The sequence below is a fragment of the Megascapheus bottae genome, chromosome 1, assembly GCF_031878675.1.
Source record: "Megascapheus bottae isolate mThoBot1 chromosome 1, mThoBot2.hap1, whole genome shotgun sequence".
Classification (NCBI taxonomy): Eukaryota; Metazoa; Chordata; class Mammalia; order Rodentia; family Geomyidae; genus Megascapheus; species Megascapheus bottae.
In genome coordinates, this window is record NC_143509.1 from 55,874,186 (window position 1) to 55,894,523 (window position 20,338).

Sequence of the window (20,338 nt, forward strand, 5' to 3'; positions counted from 1 at the left end):
CTAAAAAGACAAACATGGGGCCACTTTTGGGCTGAGTGAATATTTGGGGAAAGGATTTGCCCAACACACCAGGTTTGAGAGAGGTTAGTTCAGGTCATATTGTTATATTGGTACTGGGGCTTATACAAAACAGTGTCTGGAGCCATAACATTTTTTTCCATACTAAAAATAAATCTATGGATCTCTTTCTTGTCCCTGCTTAACTTGAGAACATTTCCCCACTGGTCCCAAAAGGCTTCTACAGGTATCCCCCAAGTTCAACTTTAGGGACTCTCTTGACTTGCTGCTTCCTTTCATTTCCTGTTTTATTTACACTCAGGATCATCTTTGCTCACCAATTAAAAAATTCATGGGCATGTGTGTGTTGTTTCCTACTAAGCCAGAAAAAAGAAAAGAAAAACCTCTCTATGAAGGGAAAGAAAAGAAATTCTCTACAAACACAAGACAGTAGTGATCCTGGTTATTTTTAACTGCTGTCTCCTATTAGTTGTCTGAGGTGTCAAAACAGCCAGATAATATTGTGGCATCCACAGGGATCTCTTCTAAATTATGATCTCTGCCTGCAGCAGGACAGAGAGGAAGGCTATTCACACACCCTCACTATAAACAGTAGTATAGATCTCAAATGATAATAAATGTCCTTCAGCAACAGCATTTTCTCTAGGCTCTATTAGCTCAGGTGTAGTTGATTAATATTGGGTGAGTTTAATGAAGGCTCTTTATTTTCCTTTTCTACTTCCCTCCTGCTCCCCATTCATCTTCACTGTTCACAATCATCAAACACTCGATCCCAAACCTGGACCAGGTTGATAAGGTCTCTTAATTTAAAAGGTCTCTGTGGAAGTTTAAAAGGTTAAGTGAGGTACTTAAACACAAATTCATCCTGATGTCTAATGACTCCCCCTCCCCCACATGTACCAGTTCTATTTTGAACCTTTCCTGACACTGCATTTCCCTAATAGAACTAAAGTATCAGTGGCCATTGTTATGGAATAACTATCTTTCAAAGATTCAGAAATCATTATTAATCCTGTTTTCTGAGCTAGGACACAAATTCTACTGAAAATTAAACTCTATTTATAGAACTGATAGGAAAAAAAAAGCACCATACTTGGAAGTGGACAAAAACCATGTACTGGTTTTAATTTTGCCTTCTAAGGGAATAAGACTAAAATGTCCCTAATTTTCCTGCTCCTATCATTATCTTAGTTTAGGTTCTCCCCAAAGCAGACCTTGAGACAAGAACTAGGAGCAGATAGTTTATTTGGGCACATTCCCAAGAAGTACAGAAGAAGGGAAAATGTGTAAGGGGTAGATTACTCTGACTCCACAAAACACATCTCCCAAGCTATCCCACTGAGGGTGAAGAATTTAGGGGCATTTATGCACCATGTCCCATTGTTCATTGGTTGATGGTCCCTCTTTTTTGCCAGTCCTGGGGCTTTTCTCAAGGCTAGTGCTGTACAACTTGAGCCACAGTGCCACAGCACCACTTCTGTTTTTTTCTGTGTTTGTGGTTCTGATGAATTGAACCCAGAGCTTCGTGCATACCAGGAAAGTACTCTACCACTAGGTCACATTCTTGGCCGACGGTCCCTCTTAAAGTAAGTCCTTGGCACTTCTTGCCTGATCCACATACAGCCAAAGCACATTCTCAGGTCAGAGAGTTATCACAATAGGAAGTTGTCACATATGAACCATTTGTACACCAGCCCATCCCAAGGGGTGAGTGAGTAGGCTGAGGGGATGTAGTTAGAACATTGACAATGCCTGACAGAGCTATCCTTCTAAACTGAGTCAAATCCTGGGACCTCTCGATTTATCCAGATTTACCTACCAAATCTTGTTTTTTCTATCCTGGGGAAAGCTTTGGTCAGAAGGAATTCAAGGAAAACAGTAAGTAGGATACTACCCTGCCCCCAGCCACATCCTATAGCTGGCAGCCTTTTGTCATCACTGCCTGTTTACATTCTCCTCCCACTCGGAGAACAAGGGAGGTGAACTTTGTAGCTATCAGAGATGCCCCACTGTGGCTGCCTCAGGAGAGTATTAACAGCTTGTCACTCATTGAAATATTTATGGAGAGTGGGCCAGGTTCTGCATTGGGGGGCTGTAGGAGATCAAAGAAAAATGAGACAGAATTCCTGCCCACCCATTCCCTGCCCTCAGGGGTTCACAGCTGAGACTTAAAACAAATCCTCAAAATAACAGTAATTTAAAACAAAATGAAGCAAGTCACTGTGAGTATTCTGAGGGAAAGGATCTGTGCCACTGGCAGATATACTGGGAAGGGGCTTCCTCTACTCAATGGGGTGGGGCAGTAGCTGGTTCTCCCAGGTCTCCTTCAATACTTAAACATGTGATCATAGTTGATTACTAAAAACTAACATAAAACAAAGCCAGAGTTATGTCACAGACACTAGCACAGAAAACATTATGTGTTTCTTTATCAGTGGGCAAGGGAATATCTTATTAAAACTAACAATTATGCTTTACAAAAGAGGATGAAGCAGCTTCCCTCACAATAGAGGGATAACAGGATGTTGACTCATAGATTTGCTCACTTTTTTCCCCATGCCTCTTTTTCAGAAACCAGAATCCGCCTGCAAGTTTCATTGCTTAAGTTCATCTTCTTTCTCCACACTAGAACTTGAAATAGGCAAATAGACGCTACACTGCAGTTGTTCCTGAATACAATGACATAAAGAAGGAAGGAATGGCAAGGAAGGTCTCCAATAACTTAAAAGAAAAGAGCAAGGTTTAAAGACAGAAAAAGATGAATAAATAGGGTCACTGAACAGTCAGTAGGCCTAATAATATTGCTCTGCCTTTGGATGGTCTACCACATAGTTCTTCTGTGTGAGTAGAGATGTCTCTGTTAAAGTACCTTTGGGAGTTCTTTGTCCATGGGACATGGCAAGCAGGGATGGATATTTTGGCTTTTTTTTTTGCCAGTCCTGGGCTTGACCTCAGGGCCTGAGCACTATCCTTGGATTTTTCTCAAGGCTAGAACTCTACCACTTGAGCCTCAGCACCACTTCTGGCTTTTTCTAAGTATGTGGAACCAAGGAATCGAACCCGGGTCTTCGTGCATGCTAGGCAAGCACTCTACCACTAGGCCAAACTCCTGGCCTGGCTTTTTTTTAACCTTCTTTTCCAACCAGCTTATTCCCTAGCCCTCAACTTTCTGCCTGGCTCTTGCAATCTCTCCTGCTAACCTCAAATGTCTTTTCACCTGCTGCTGATCAAGTTATCAGGCAGGACATAAAGTTACCAGACCAGAAGTCAAGAGACATGAGCTCTAGTTCTCTGGAACTCACATAAGATGTTACTTAAGTACTATGTATCTCAGTTTCCTCACATATAAAAGGAGGGAATTGAATGAAATAATTTCAGAGCTACCATTTCCAAGTAAACAGAGTGAGTGCTGTTTTCTCTAGGAATGCAGAACCCAATCTCATCTCTGCTTTGCTCATTGGCAGCTAATATGAACATCAAGTCCAAGTTCTTCAGGCTCTACCTGACCCAGGAACAGCTAGCCTTCCTTACTCCCCCACTTCAGTCCCCCCCTCTGATCTGAGTTGCTCAAGCTACCCAGCTTCCATGCCCAGAAGGTAATAACTTGACTAATAATAATCTTCCTTGATGAGTATCTTCTTCAATTTTTACTTCAAAATTTCTTTATTAAATTCCCATACATATGCAGTGCTATTATTATTATTGTATTTAAAGTCTGGTATGTAATTATGGTTTACTCTATAAATGCATAGTCCAACTGACAATCTTACTTGCCTTCAGAGTCTCTTCTCTCATCACTTTGATCACAATCAGGAAAGTAAACTAATTTTCAGTGAAATCTTGCTAACATGAAATCCTATATATTGCTTCCACTCTGCCTCCACTTTTACTACCTACACATTTCTCAGTTTTCTTGCTTCATTCCCAAAGTAATTAATTGGAGATGACAAGATGAAAGGTCCCTTGTCTACTGCTGTGATTAATTGAAATGGATGGAGCAGTCACTCTCCTTGAAGAACTCGTAGGTAGACTCTTGATTTCAGGCTTGCCTACAGGGGCACCCTGGCTTACTGAAGCTGGCTTCAAAAACATTCCATTATCTACAAGATAATGATAACTTTCCATAAAAAAAGCACAAGCAAAATTTCTCTGTAAATGAGATTTCCTCTGTGAAAGAAGAAAATGGTCCTTGAAATAAATGTTTGAGACAAGCTATGATTTTGGTAACTATACTTTGTGTCCAGGGGCTGATTGTAACAGCAGATCATTGCCAAGAATGCACATTATCTGAATCCCATCCACTTGACTCCTAAATGTTAAGAGTAAACTTTATACTCCTGTGGCCATAAGTCCCCACTCTAAATCAGAACAGAACGTTACATGAGATAAAAGTGTACAGTCAGGCATCTAACCATTAATGTAATGGAAGCCATATCTTTTCTCTCATTTAGTTCCAGCAGATTGATATTAACTCTACAAGTGGTATAAGCCAAATCAAAGAATTAGTGGAAAGTACAATAAACAGACAAGTTGTTCAGCTATTCCAACAAGAGACAAAAGTAGTTCAACATCCCATTGTATTTTACAGGAAGCACATCACAGTGTCCCATCTATTACTGAAAGAGGCCTTTTCTATAGGATCTGCCATGTTTCCCAACCCTTCAGTTGTTAGATCTACTCTAGCTGCCAATCAGGACCTTGTTAGTATAGCACTCCTCCCACAAGACCCTCAGGGTCTTGTAGTTCAGGGCTAGTGCCCTGAATTGCCTACAAGATTTCCTTGACCCAGAAATCCGAGAGTTCAGAATGTGCCAGTAGCTACCTTTCTGAGGCAAGCTCAAAGCAATGTCCTTCCATATCAGAAGTTGAGTAACAGATCTATCTGTATCTTGGAATAGACTTATGGTACTTCCAACTGCTCTGGCTAAGTCTAGAGCACTTATAAGTGAGAACATCTTGTCCACATGGAACAGGACAGATTGTTCTTCTTATCATAGTCTGGATCACAAAATGTTGGAATCTTCTTCTCTATGCTAGGTGCAGGGGTCCTCGTTTTGTGTCCTGAAGGCAATGTGATGTCTTATCACCTATAGAGAGGCAGTGGAAAGTCATCAAAGAGAGGTTTTATCTTTAATGACTTCCAAGAAAGCAGTTCCATTACAATTAATAGGGCTATGTCTTTTTAATGATTACTATGAAAATTAAAGTGTTGATGTCTATAGGAACATCATAGGAGGTGATACATAATAACCATTACTTTGGGGCCACTTTCCCTAAGGAGGCTTAGTTCTACTCACAAGCCCTGGAGACCATCACTCTCTAAATTCAAAAATTATAGGAAAGGCTGGACATGGTGTCTCACGCCTGTAATCCTAGCTACTCAGGAGGCTGAGATCTGAGGATCAAGGTTCAAAGCCAGCCCAGGCATTGAGACTCTTATTTCCAATTAACCACTAGAAAAATGGAAATTACGCTGTGGCTTCAGGGATAGGGTGGTAGCCTTGAGCTGAAGAGCTCAGGGCAATGCCCAGGCCCAGAGTTCAAGCCCCATGGCTGACAAAAAAGAAAGACAGACAGAAAGAAAGAAAAACAGAAAGAAAGAAAGAAAGAAAGAAAGAAAGAAAGAAAGAAAGAAAGAAAGAAAGAAAGAAAGAAAGAACGAACTTATGGGAACTGAAACAAGGCCAATGCATACAGCAAAACCTTTCAGGCCAAACGTTCAATAAAAATGCTAAGACCATACATATAAACAGTATTACCTCAACAAAGAAAAAACATATGCAAACCAGAAAAGCATCCTATTTATTATTAGTTATGAGTACTTATTTTGTACCAATTATGCATACTAGTAGGAACCTACCTTGAGTGCTTTTTCTAATCTCTACTCTCTTTCATATAGATAAGTTGTTTCTCATTTAAACATATAAATATATTAATAATCAGAAAAAGATATGTCCTCATAAAACTTTAAAAGTAGTACAAAGAAATAAGATATCAGATACATACTTTAAAAAAACTACAGAGGAGACTCTCCTTCCTTATCAATATTAACAATAATCAAAACTTCAGCTGTCTATGGGTGATAGAGCTAGAGGAATATTATCCAACTCATTCCTTTTTGGGGGGGCGTAAATTAGGGCCTTTCCATGCAAGTACTTTACCTCCTAGCTATGTCTCTAAGCCCTAATTCTTCTTATGAAGGCCCAAAGGTTGTTTCTAGTTTCTTTCTTCCCCATTATGAAAAATGTTAGGGCTGCGAGGTATTTTTAAATTTTTAATTTGAACAGATTTGGTAGTCTAAAATTTTTTAAATAATGTATCTTTAATAGATTAGGCTAAATAATAATCGATCAACATTTTAATTATGTTTTTGTACCTCACTGACTTTGATAAAGCTTTTATTTCTTCTAAATTAAAAATATATACCAAAATAAACAAGTTTTAATGAGTATCACTTTTATAAAGAATGAGAAATCTTGTAATTTAAAAGTTTTCCAGCAACAAAGGTAATGTAACAATCTCATTTAGGAGACTTGAAAGAAATCAGGTATTTCTTGAAAACATCTAGTAAATAACTAAAAATATCAAATCAGTCAAGTGGCATGTTTGAAGTCACAAATGAAGAGGATGAATGAGAGAGAACTCAGGTCTCCAGGTTGATTCCTACTCTGTTCAATCCCTCCATTTACTGCTATATATTTGTCTTGTACCTAGCAGCTTATTAAATTTTTATTTTGTCACATTTTAAAAAAGTTATGAGAAGTATTTGGAGAATGCCCCATACAGCTCTCAGAGGCTTTGTAAGAAAGAGATTGTGTCAAAGTAATGGAGAGCTCAGCCTCACCTTTTTTTTCCTCTTCAATAACACCATGTGCACCATTTACATTTTTGTAGGTCTGGAGTTGTTAAGATATCAGCTTATGATTAATTAGTTTGGCATAACCATGTAAACCTGCTGATCCCACCTCAGTAACATATGGACACAGGAATGGTAACATCTGGAATAAGAATTGTACATGCTTGAAAATGTACTATAACAGCCACAAGATGTGATGAGCTTGAAATTAAACCTTTAAATTCTGCTTTCTTGAAACCATAGGATGCTATCGTGGGGATGTTGGGGGGTGGGCAAACAGGGCAGCTGCTGATGGGTGGCTATTTGGTCAAACCTGCCTGAACAGTAGGTCAAACCATGTGGAAGCCATCTGTCATTGTTGGCTAGAGAGGGGAAAGGAGCAGAAACAGGCCTGATGCTTAGCAAGATAATACTGGCCCTTGAGGCCTTTTGTCCCTCTGGCCTGGCTTGCTGTAGTGATGTTTCCTCCAGCAATTGCCTCACAAACCATTAAGCAGCCACAAAAACAAGTGCTGACCATATGTTCAAGGGCCATAGGAACCCAGCAGTAGGCTGAAGGAAAAGTTCTGAGTGAAACCTCCTTGGAAGGAGTAGTGTCTCTGTGAGGATTGCAATGATAGGGAAGTGAAGCTGGCATCAGATTCAGGAATACCAGCACAAAGGAAAAGACTGGGAAAAAACAACTATTCTGGGTGGTGGAATGTGGTCATTTTAAGCTGCCTGTAACATAGAAATGGAAGATATGACGAGACTTCAGGAAGCTTGTTAATGAGTATTTTATCTTCTTGCCCTTTCCAGTAGAGGACCTGACATCTAGCCAGAGTGTGGTAGTTGAATTACCTGAAAGCTGGTTAGTAAAGCAGAACACCAGTCCTCCTGGCCTTCTGTATAGAATCATTTTACCAAGGCTCTCCAGGTGAATGGGATGCATATTAATATGTGACATTTTCCACAGCTGGGAATTCCAAGGAGCTTCCCCAAACAAGGACAACAGTAGATGGATATTTGCTAAGAATAACACTGTGTCAAATGCTGTGCCCAAAATGCAGGACTATGCTTCATTTTAGGACTTTCCCCACAAAAGTATTATCTTTAGGCTCTGTTTATAGATTAGGGTGGTAAGCCTCTGGAGAACTTAAATTCCTTACCTGTGGTCAGAAATAAGAAATAAAATACAGAGATGTAGTTGGAACTTCATGCTCACACCCACTGCAATGTTGTATTTTGCCTTACACATGAGAATAGGGGGGCCTGGCCAAGGATATCCATCAATGGAGAGAGACTATGATAAAGAGAAATTTCATCCAGAGATGTTAAATATCATATCTCAAAGAAATAGGACACCTGGAAAGAAAATTCAATAAAAATATCTTCTGAAGTTTCACCATTAGTCTTTTTAATTGTCCTGGTATTTCCAGATTAGCCCAGCTCTAGAAAAGGCAGAGAGGCAACAGGTGGCCTTCTATCCTCTTCCTTCTTGGAGCAATAATTACCCACATGAAAATCCAAAGCTACTTACTCTGGTAAACAGATTCATAAGACAGTTTAAGATTAAGGTAAACCTTTGCCCATTTAATTAGCATTTTGCCTTATTTCTGCAGCCCTATATTTATTATTCTATCCATTTATTTATCCATCCATTTGTTCACTGAACACTACAAGGCAAGGTACAACAACAAGGGGACACAACATAAAATTCTAATGTTCATGGAGTTTGCAATATAGTAGGAAAGTCAGAAAATAAATTGATGAAGATTTATTATACAGTTATTTTGGTGTTTCATAAAATACAGCTGAGATAGAGTATTAAGGGTTTGGGAATGTTACATAAGGGAAACCAGGCAGACTTCTCTGAGATAGCAAGCTGAGTTTGGTGCTAAGTGGGATGAGAGAGTTAGGAAACTATGTGCTCATCTGGAGGAAGAGGTTCCAAGCAGACTGAATAGCAGAGCCAAAGCCATAGGGCAGAAATGACCATGATGGGTCAAGAAACAGCAAGAAGAAACTCAGGGTGATTTGGGCAGATTAAGTAAGCTGAAGAGATTAAAATGCAAGAGGTAAGTGGCACCTTTACTAAGTACAGCCTATTTCAAAGAACTTGCGCTTTTATCCTGAGAAAGATGAGAGCACTTTAAAGCATTGTAAACAGAGGAAAAACATGATCAATTGAACTGATATGTTGGGAATAGACTATAGGGAAGCAAAGTAGATGCAGAGACCAAATGGGAGACACTGCATTTGTCCAGGAAAAAGATGATGGCAGCTTAGACCAATGTGGCAGTGAAAAGAAGCCAGAAGAACTTGCTAACGGAAATCCGTCAGCCCTTTCTCATTTCCAGGACTCTGGTTGTGTTACAAACTCTGACCTCTGGTTCCTGTACTGCTTCCCTCCCATGAGCCCACCTGGTCCTGACTTATCACACTTTCAAATTTCCTGATTTACAAACATCTTGCTTGGAGGTCTTTTATCATCCTCTTTTCTTCTCAGGACAGCTATTACCCTGGTCCAGAATGACATCTGCAATTTTGCTCCTTCTTATTACTATACATATTTCATGTGTGTGTCCTGACTCACAGCCTCATCTGATGCACTAGGTTTCACGGGCCATTTGATGTCTTTCAGTCAGCTCCAGGAGACCTCAAAAAAGGGGCATGTGTCAGCTCCAGCTGCATTTCAGACAAATTAACTCCTTGGCAGTGAGTAGGTAGATCATATGTGTAAGTGTGTGGGTGATCTATGAGGCTCAGAGGACAAACACAGAGAGCACCCCATAAATAACCCCGAAGCAAGGAGCATGCTGACAGAGGACCGTGGAGAGCAACTGATAGGAGCCAGAAGAGAAGTATTAGGGGCTGTGGACAGAGAAACAAATGAGACAGAAGGGGAAAGAAATCTGGGGCCCAGGTGGAAGGTGTGAATGATCAAAGAGAAGGTGGAAGCAGGCCAGTGCCAGACTTGGGGCAGAATTATGAGCTGCTAGCCAAATCTTGTGGGTCAGTTCAGCAAAATATTTTAGAAGGAACTAGGTTAAGGAACAAGAACAAGAAAGACAATACTGTACACTCAAGTATCACCAAGAAGCCTCTGCCTACGAGGAAAACTGTCCTTGTATTTACTATCTGAGCAGGTGCCTGTCTCCCTACATGGCAGGCAATAGACTAAAGGGAGAAGGAACAGGAGGCATTTGAAGAGCTGATGGGGTGGAAGAAGTAGGGATGAAAAGAGGTATTCTCTGGATCAGATATTCCTCAAGCCCAAAGAAGCCCTCACCTTCCAACTAATTCCACAGGCTAAGTATCAGTATCTTTAAAATTTGTCCCCAGGGCAAAGCACGTATGATTCCCAAATTGCTTCTCACTCTTGTACAGATTTCTTGGGTTCTATCATATAGAGTTAGACAAGGATTTAGGGTAGCTGGATCCAGATATGAATTTTTTTTGCCAGTCCTGGTCCTTGAACTCAGGGCCTGAGGACTGTTCTTGGGTTTTCTCAAGGCTAGAGCTCTGCCACTTGTGCTAAAGCACCACTTCTGGCTTTTTATTATGTATGTGGTACCAAGGAATTGAACCTGGGTCTTTGTGCATGCTAGGCAAGCACTCTACCACTAGGCCAAACTCCCGGCCCCAGATATGAATTATTTTAAAACATCCAGCTGACTGTAGAAGGCAGTCCAAGTGGAAGCATGGTGCTGTACACACACACACACACACACACACACACACACACACACACACACACACACACACACACACACACACAGAGGTCAGCCTAACTAGAGCCATGCTCTCTGCATATTCCATTCATCTCCTTCATCAGTCAAGTTTCATGCTGATGATGGGGCCAAGAGCAGAGGTCATAAATGGGTTCTGTGTAAATCAGAAAATAAAATCTATTCTCCTACTGAGCTGGGAAAAAAGGGAAATTCCATGCACAAGGTTGCTTGTGGAAATACAAACACTGCATCCTGTTGAACTCCATTAGTAAGAATAGGCTGGCTGGTGCTCCATGCTATTCTTTGCAATCATCGAATTCTCTGAAAGGTCTGCCTTGGGAATCACAGTGTAGCCCCCAGGTAAGTGGATCACATTTATTCTAGTCAGGAAGGGACCTTACTTCCATTTTTAGTGTTAGAATAACAGAAACAAAGAGGTTCTGGGTCATATAGAACTTGAAAGGCCATGCAGACTAATAGTTCCTTAAGACTACTGTGTAATCCAAACACTTCTTAAGCATCCTGACTCCCAGGCCAATGTCTGACAAAAGCCAATGGATGCTGTTATCCACCTTTTTTTCTGATAACTGTTCATCTCTGCTGAAGTCATACCCTGTGGGGAGGGGGGTTCTCAAAAGTAAGAGTCCATATCATGCCTCTAATCCTAGTTAATTCAAAGGCTGAGAATAGAAGGATTGCATTTGAAGCAAACCCAAATAGAAAAGTTCATAAGGCTGCTTTGTAACCCTTTAGTTGGACATGGTGATATGCATCTATCATCCTAGATTTGTGGGAGACTGAAATTAGGAGGATCACAGTTCTAGGCCAATCCTGGGCAGAAAAGTCTGAAAAGAAGCTGGAAGGGGTGATATGCAACTGAAATCCCAGTTATAATGGAAAACCAAGATAGATGGATCATTGTCCAGGCATGTGTCTGAGCAGGAAGCAAGACCCTACATTAAAAGATAACTAGCACACAAAATGGGTAGGAGGCAGTAGAACATCTGCCTAGTATACAAGAGACCCTGTGTTCAAACCTCAGTACCAAACAAATAAAACTTAAATGTTGTTTGAGGTTACTGATAAGTTACTGTGGCTTCTAGCACTTAGGAAAATATTTTCAAAGTTTGTTTATATAAATAACAGCACTCATTAACTCTATCTTTCTTTTTGTCTAGCAGCTTTAGAGCCTTGCACATGATAGGCAAGTGCTATACCACTGAGCTTCATCCTCAATACTAGCACTTGCATTCTTACTATGATCAAATAATAATTAATGCTCCATTATAAAGATATACTATTTTTTTCTTCATCCATTCATTAGTTAATGGACACTTGTATTTTTTTAAAGAAAACCTTTTTGGCTATTATAAATAATGATGCTATAAATAATGTACACAATGTATGAACATGTTTTATTTCTCTTGTGTATAAATTGGGGGCATTGGATCACTAGTAATACGTAACTCTAGTTTTAAATGTTTGAGGAACTGCTAGACAATATTCCAAAGGGCCCACATCATTTCTCACTCCTTCCAGCTATATATAAGGCTTCTGACTTTAACATGTCCTCAACAACATTTGTTATCGAGATGTTTGGTTAATGGGTATGAAATGGCATCTCGTGTTATTTTTATTTACATTGCCCTAATAACTAATGATGCCAAGCAACTTTTCATGTGAGTATTGGTTATGTGTATATTTTCTTTAAAGGAATGTCTACTTAGATCTATTCTCCAGTTTAAAATTGGGGTGTCTTTTTTACGTATTGTGTTGAAAGAGTACTTTATATAGTACAGACACATGTTCCTTATAAGATCAGTAACTGGCAACTATTTTCTCCCATTCTATGGAAAATCTTGTTACATTCTTCATTGTATCTTTCAATGTATGAAAAATATTTTTAAATTTGGATTAAATTTACCTACTTTAAATTTGATTACAGTAGGGGATCTAACTTAATTATTTTACATGTAATTGTCCACTTGTCTTAGAAGCATTTGTTAAAAAGAATATTTCCTTCACAATGAATGGTCAAAAATCAATTGACCAGCACCTTTTATCTGGTGAATATAATGTAACCCTTCTATTAATCACAATAAAAAAATGTAAAAAAACAAACAAACAAGGACAATGCTCAGGTCCTGAGATCGAGCCCCAGACTGGCAAAAAATAAAAAAAATAAAAAAAAATCAATTGACCACATGATTTATTTATGGAATGTTAATTTATTACTTTATGGAGTGTTAATTTATTACATTGACCTATATTAGCTATCCTTCTTCCAGGGGCATACAATTCCTTTAGCTTTATGATAAACTTTGAGTACTGTGAGTCCTTAACCTTGGCTTTTTCTCTTTGAGATTATTTTGGCTACTCTGGTCCTTCATAATTCCATACAAAATTTTTTGAACTCAGTTTGTCAATCTCTACAAAAAAGTCTGCTGAAATTCTGAGGAATCGTAAATTTGTAGATCAGTCTGGGAACTACTGTTATCTTAAAAATATTAAATCTTCTATACCATGACTGTGAGATGCGTTCATATTTACTTTTATCTTTAATTTCTTTTTTATAGAGATACTTTTATTTAAAATTATTTTTGAAAGATTTTATTTTTTTCTCAGCAGCACATGGAACATTTTCCAAAATAGATCACATCTTAGGCCATAAAACAAACCTGGACAGATTCAGAAACACTGAAATTATTCCATGCACACTCTCAGACCACAAAGGCATCAAACTGGAACTGAACACACATCTCCACCAACGAAAACTCTGTAACTCATGGAGACTGATCAACACATTGTTGAATCACCAATGGGTCATCGAAGAGATCAGAACAGAAATCCAACAGTTTATGAAATTTAACAGTAAGGAGCACACAAAATACCAACTCCTTTGGGACACAACAAAGACAGTACTCAGAGGAAAATTTATAGCGCTGAGTGCCTACAACAACAAGTTGGAAAAATTGCAAACCAACAAGTTAATGTCTCACCTTAAGCTCCTGGAAAAAGAGCAACAAACCAACCCTAATCCCAGTAGAAGAAAGCAAATAATTAAAATCAAAGCAGAATTAAATGATTTGGAATCCAAAAAAACTATAGAAAGAATCAACAAAACAATGAGTTGGTTCTTTGAAAGAATTAACAAAATTGACAAGCCCTTAGCAAATCTTACCAAAAAAAGAAGAGGGCATATCGAAATAAACAAAATCGCAGATGAAAATGGTAATATCACGACAGAAATTACCAAGATCCAGAATATTATGAGGGAATACTTCTCAAACCTTTATGCCAACAAATTTGAGAATCTAGATGAAATGGATGAATTCCTAGCCAATATTAACATACCCACACTGAACCAAGAAGAACTAAGCCAACTCAACAGGCCTATTTCAAGCTCTGAAATAGAAATGGCAATTAGAGAACTTCCACCTAACAAAAGCCCAGGGCCAGATGGATTCACAGCTGAATTCTATAAGGTCTTCAAAGCAGAGCTCACACCAATACTCCTCAAGCTCTTCAACGAAATTGAAAATGAAGGTTCCTTACCAAACTCATTCTATGAAGCCAGTATAACCCTGATCCCCAAACCAGACAGAGATTCATCAAAGAAAGAGAACTATAGACCTATATCTTTGATGAACATCGATGCAAAACTTCTCAACAAAATACTGCCCAACCGTCTACAACAACTCATCAAAAAAATTATACACTATGATCAAACTGGATTCATCACAGGGAGGCAAAGCTGGTTCAACATACGCAAATCAATTAATATAATTCAACACATCAACAGGAGCAAGGACAAAAATCACATGATTGTCTCAATAGACGCGGAAAAGGCATTTGACAAGATCCAACACCCCTTTATGTTAAAAGCTCTGGAGAAACTAGGAATCCATGGAACATTCCTCAATGTAATAAAGGCTGTGTATGAGAAACCTACTGCTAGTATTACACTTAATGGTGAAAATCTAAAGCCATTCCCTCTAAAATCAGGAATGAGACAAGGATGCCCACTCTCTCCACTCCTCTTTAACATAGTACTAGAATTCCTAGCCAGTGCAATAAGGCAAGAAGCAAGCATAAAGGGGATCCAAGTAGGGAAAGAGGAAATAAAACTATCCCTCTTTGCAGATGACATGATTCTGTATTTAAAGAATCCTATAGACTCTACTCCCAAGCTCCTTGAGCTGATCCAAAGCTTTGGAAGAGTAGCAGGCTATAAAATCAACCCTCAAAAATCAACTGCCTTCCTTTACGCCAACAGTGAGAGGAACGAGGCAATAATCAGGAAAGAAACTCCTTTCACAATAGCCTCAAAGAAAATAAAGTACCTAGGAATTAGCTTACCTAAGAATGTAAAGGACCTTTTTGATGAACACTTTAAAACCCTAAAAAAGGAAATTAAAGCAGAACTAAGGAAATGGAAAAACCTCCCATGCTCCTGGATTGAAGAATCAACATCGTGAAAATGACAATCTTGCCAAGAGCTATCTACAAATTCAATGCAATACCCATCAACATCCCAATGTCATTCTTTAAAGAAATAGAAGAGGCAATCCAAAATTTCATATGGAATAATAAAAGACCCCGTATAGCAAAAACACTTCTTAGCAGAAAGAACAGCGCTGGAGGAATTTCAATTCCAAACTTTAGACTCTATTACAGAGCTATAATTCTCAAAACAGCTTGGTACTGGCACAGGAATAGGCCTGAAGACCAATGGAATAGAACTGAGGACCCAGATATTAAACCACAGACCTATGGCCACCTAATCTTTGACAAGGGAGCCAAAAAAATAGAATGGAAGAAAGACAGCCTCTTCAACAAGTTGTGCTGGCAGAACTGGTCAAGCACCTGCAGAAAACTAAAGCTGGATCCTTCTTTGTCACCTTGCACTAGAATTAACTCCAAATGGATCAAAGACCTGGAGGTAAAAGCTGACACACTGAAAACTCTACAGGAAGGAATAGGAGATACACTAGGCCTCCTTGGCACAGGTCGAAACTTTCTTAATAAGGACCAAGAATCACAACAAATCAGAGAAAGGCTGGATAAGTGGGACTGCATTAAACTGCAGAGCTTTTGTATGGCAAAGGACATAGCTAGTAAACTAATCAGGAAGCCTACAGAGTGGGAGAAGATCTTCACCAACCAAACAACGGACAAAGGCCTCATATCTAAAATATATCAACAACTCAAAATATTGAATCACTCCAAAACTAACCTCCAAAGTAACAACCATCCCATTAAAAAATGGGCCAAAGAGAGTCTTCTCTGAAGAAGAAACAAAAATGGCCTATAGACACATGAAGAAATGCTCAACATCTCTGGTCATAAAAGAAATGCAAATCAAAACAACTCTAAGATTCCACCTCACTCCAGTTAGAATGGCCAGGATCAGGAAAACGAATGACAACAGATGCTGGAGGGGATGTGGCCAGGAGGGATCACTACTACACTGTTGGTGGGAGTGCAAACTCGTTCAACCACTATGGAAAGCAGTGTGGCAGTGCCTCAAAAGGCTAAACATAGAACTCCCCTATGACCCAGCAATTCCACTACTTGGCACTTACCCAACCATCCAGAAACAAGGACATACTAAACCCACTAGCACAACAATGTTCATTGCAGCACTATTCACCATAGCAAAGATATGGAACCAACCTAGATGTCCCTCAGTTGATGAGTGGATCAACAAGTTGTGGTATTTGTACACAATGGAATTCTATGCTGCTGTCAGAAAGAATGACATCGCCCCATTTGTTAGGAAATGGAAAGACTTAGAAAAAATCATATTAAGTGAAGTAAGCCAGACTCAAAGGAACTTAGGCTCAATGGTTTCCCTCATTCGTCATAATCAGTAGAAACCTTGGGCTCTACTACCAGAGATTTGCAATAGAGCAAAATCTTGATACATAAGGCCATATAATGTGAAGCTAATTGAAAGGACCTCCAGGATATTGAAACAAAAGCCATATAATGAATGATTGTTGTCCTTAATGTACTATGTTGTCTCTCATCTCCTTTGCTGTCCCTTGGTTATCTCATATTGGTATAGTATCTCACTTTGTTATCTGATATATTGAATTTATTTGTATTTGGATATTTGAAATTTGATAGGGAAGGGGGGAAAACCAAGAAGGGTAGGGGGTGTAGGGGGGAAGGGAAATGGGTACCAAGACATGTGAAAGGGTATCAATGTATGTGAATTAATGCACCTTCTATCTGGCAAATATCATGTAACCCTTTTACTAATTACAATAAAAAAATTAAAAGAAAAAGAAAGATTTTATTAACATTGATTTTTTAAATATATTTTTATTGTAATTAATGGAAGGGTTATATTATATTCACCAGATAGAAGGTACATTACTTAAACATTGCTACCCCTTCTCATGTTTTTGTTCCCATTTCCATCCCCCTTCCCCCTCCTCTCATCTTCTTTTCCCCTTCCCTATCCTATTTCAAATAAACATATATACAATATATTAGATAACAAGGTAAGATACTGTAACAATATGAGATAACCAAGGGACAACAAAAGAGATGAGAAATAACACAGTAAATTAAGAGCAACAATCATACATTATATGGCTCTTGTTTCTATATCCTGGAGGTCCTTTCATTTAGCCACATCCTATATGGACTTATGTATCGAGGTTTTTGAGCTATTGTAATCCTCTGCTAGGAGAGTCCCAGGTTTATACTAATTATAACATTGATTTTTATATCATATTTCAAATGTCATGTTTAACAAACAAGTATTCAAGAAGGGAATTTCTATATGCAATCACTGGCACATAGATTTTAGAACATAATTAAAATTAAGCTGAGGGTTTTATTTCCTAGATATATATCAATCTATATAACGTTATGTCTATAAAGTATATATTCCATCATACATTTTTATATCTATGTAGTTATGTTAATATCTTTATGACCATGTCCATAACCTTGGGTACCTGAATACTGAGGCATCACTCTTGAACAGTTTGGATCTAATATCCACATATCAAGGAGGCAAGATAAAATTTCTTTTAACAGGGGTTGCCAAAAGTCTGGGTAGAGTTTAGTCTGGATCATCGGGACCCTAGAATAGGAACCCCGAAATACTTCTCGTGTGGAAGGGTCCCCGATTTCTCCCTCGTAGCCCCATCCCCTCCTCCTTCGGCCATGTTGATGGTGGAGAAGGTAAGAACTTTCAGCCCGTTTCTCACTGGAGAAGAAAACTCATCTGGCTTTGCAGAGAAAGGTTCCCCCTTTTACGCTCATAGTACATTACCTACCATGTGCTCTAGGATATCACATTTAAAAGGACAAAAAAATGTAAAATACTTGAATGAGCTTGTATTATAACATTAATATTATTGAGAGTATCTGCTTTCCAGGCTGAAGTGATTCATTCATTATTCTAGTCCTGCTTTAGTCCTTTGTAATTTGTGGTAATTATGCTTTTCTTTTTAATACAAAAAATGTATAAAAATAAAAACTTGAAAAGGCAAAAAAAATTTCTTTTAACAGTGGCTTGTAGTTTTCAGTGTAAGTTTTACTAAGTTATTCCCAAGTATTTTGTTTCATTTTTTGCGCCAGTCCTGGGACTTGAATTTGGGGGCTGAGAACTGTCTTTGAGCTTTTTTTTTGCTCAACACTAGCACTCTACTACTTGAGCCACAACTCTACTTCCAGCTTTTTGGTAGTTTATTGGAGATAAGAGTGCCATGAATTTTTCTGCCCAACTGGCTTCAACTTGTGATCCTCACATCTGAGTGTTTTTAGTAGCTAAGATTATAGGCACGAGCCCCAGGTACCTAGGTCAGTACTTTATTATTTTTTATTTTATTATAAGTAGAGTGTTTTTCTTAGTTTAATTTTCAGATTGTTCATTGTAAAAGTATCAGCATCCAGTTAATTTTTGTATTATGATTTTTTTATATTACAGTTTTACCTAATTATATAGTTTTAATGCTTTTTTTTACTGGTTACTTTAGGATTTTCCACATATGAGATCATGCCAGCAGATAAAGCTTTAATTTTGTTTTTAAATTTTCTTAATAATTACCTTCACTATTCTTTCCAATATTAAGTAGAAGCAGTAAGCATGTTCTTATTTGTTTCTCTTCTTAGGGCGGAACATTTAGTTATTTCCTATTAAGCATGATATTGGCTGTGAATTTTGGTAGATGTTCTTTATTAGGTTGAGAAGGTTCTTTTTGGTTCTTTACTTATTGAATATTTTTAGTATAACAGGATATTGAATGTTCTCGATGTTTTGGGGGGAATAATGAGATAATTCTATTTCTTTTGTTTCTTACCCTATTGATAAACTAAATTGATAGTCTTCTGAGGTTTGATTTATGATTTAACATTGGTCTGTCTTGAACCATGTTTCAAGCTCTTGAGGAAAATGTTACTGTTACTGTTGAAGTTAATGAGGAAACTGTTATTGCTATTGTGAAACATTAATAGTCTTTTTAAAAGTCTTCTGTTTCCTTCTTAGTCTTCTGTTAAGTCTTTCTATCCATTATTGCAGTACTGAAGTCATTAACTATTATTGTTAAATTATTTCTGCCTTCATGGTTGTCAGTTTTTGTTACATGTATTTGGTATGTGCACATATATATACTCTATCTTTCAGATAGAGTGGCCCTTTTTATTACTTACCTTTTTATTACCTTTTTATTACCTCTTTGTGCTAGGAACTTTTTTTTGTGGGTTATAGGGCTTAAATTTGGCCTGGGCACTGTCCCTGAGCTCTTCAGCTCAAGGCTACCACCCTACCTTTGAGCCAAACCTCACTTTCCCATTTTCTAGAGATTAATTGGACATAGGAGTCTCAGGTCCTTTTGTGCCCAGGCTGGCTTTGAACCTTGATCCTCAGATCTCAGCTTCTTGAGTAGCTAGGATTATAGGTGTGAGCCACCGTGCCTGGCTGTGTTAATAACTGTTTAAAAATGTTAAAAGCTCACTTAAAAGTATGTTATTATCATTGCCACTCTGGTTTTCTTATGGCTTCTGTTTGCAAATTTCTCCCAAAAGGGATTATACAAAACTGTATTATAAAATGTATTGTTGGACCTGCACTATATAGAAATGTAAGAGTCTTTGTAAGAAATTTCTCAAGAGACTAGCTGGATGTTTTCCATCTTTGTATATTTAGTCTGTTTGTACATAAAATGCCTCCTGTAGAAAGCAAATACTAAGGTCTTGGGTTTTTAACCCTCTCTGATAATGAATGTCCATTTCTGTTTTTTAATTTTTTCACATTTAATATCATGATTGATCTAGCTGAATTTATAATTGCCATTTTACTTTTTTATGTGTTACGTCTTTTTCTATGCCTTCATTCCTTCTTTGCTTCTTTCTTTTTCTGTCAAGAACCTATTTCCTAATGTAATATTTTAATATCTTTACAATTGAGTTTTTCACTACTTCTGGAGGGGCCTGAACTCAGGATTTGTGTGCTGTCCCGGAGCTTTTCTTGCTCAAGGTTAGTACTCTATCACTTGAACCAAAGCTCCACTTCTGGCTTTTTTGTTGGCTAATTAGAGACAAGGGTCTCTGAACATTCCTGCCCAGGCTGGCTTTGCACCCCAGTCCATAGATCTCAGCCTCCTGAATAGCTAGGATTACAAGAGTTATCATTAGCAGGCTTTTCACTAGTTTTTAAAGTTATTCTTATAACTGCTATTTTAATGCTTAAGAGATACGTCTTATCAGAATCAGCTTCAGATGTACACTA

At 38.2% G+C, this 20,338-nt stretch overlaps 1 protein-coding gene across 19 annotated transcripts in view; it reads right to left on the minus strand.

Moving 5' to 3' along the window:
• Positions 1-20,338, minus strand: part of Kalrn (kalirin RhoGEF kinase) — a 598,249-nt gene that overhangs the window by 315,880 nt on the left and 262,031 nt on the right. The gene's annotated exons all lie outside the window — the stretch shown is intronic.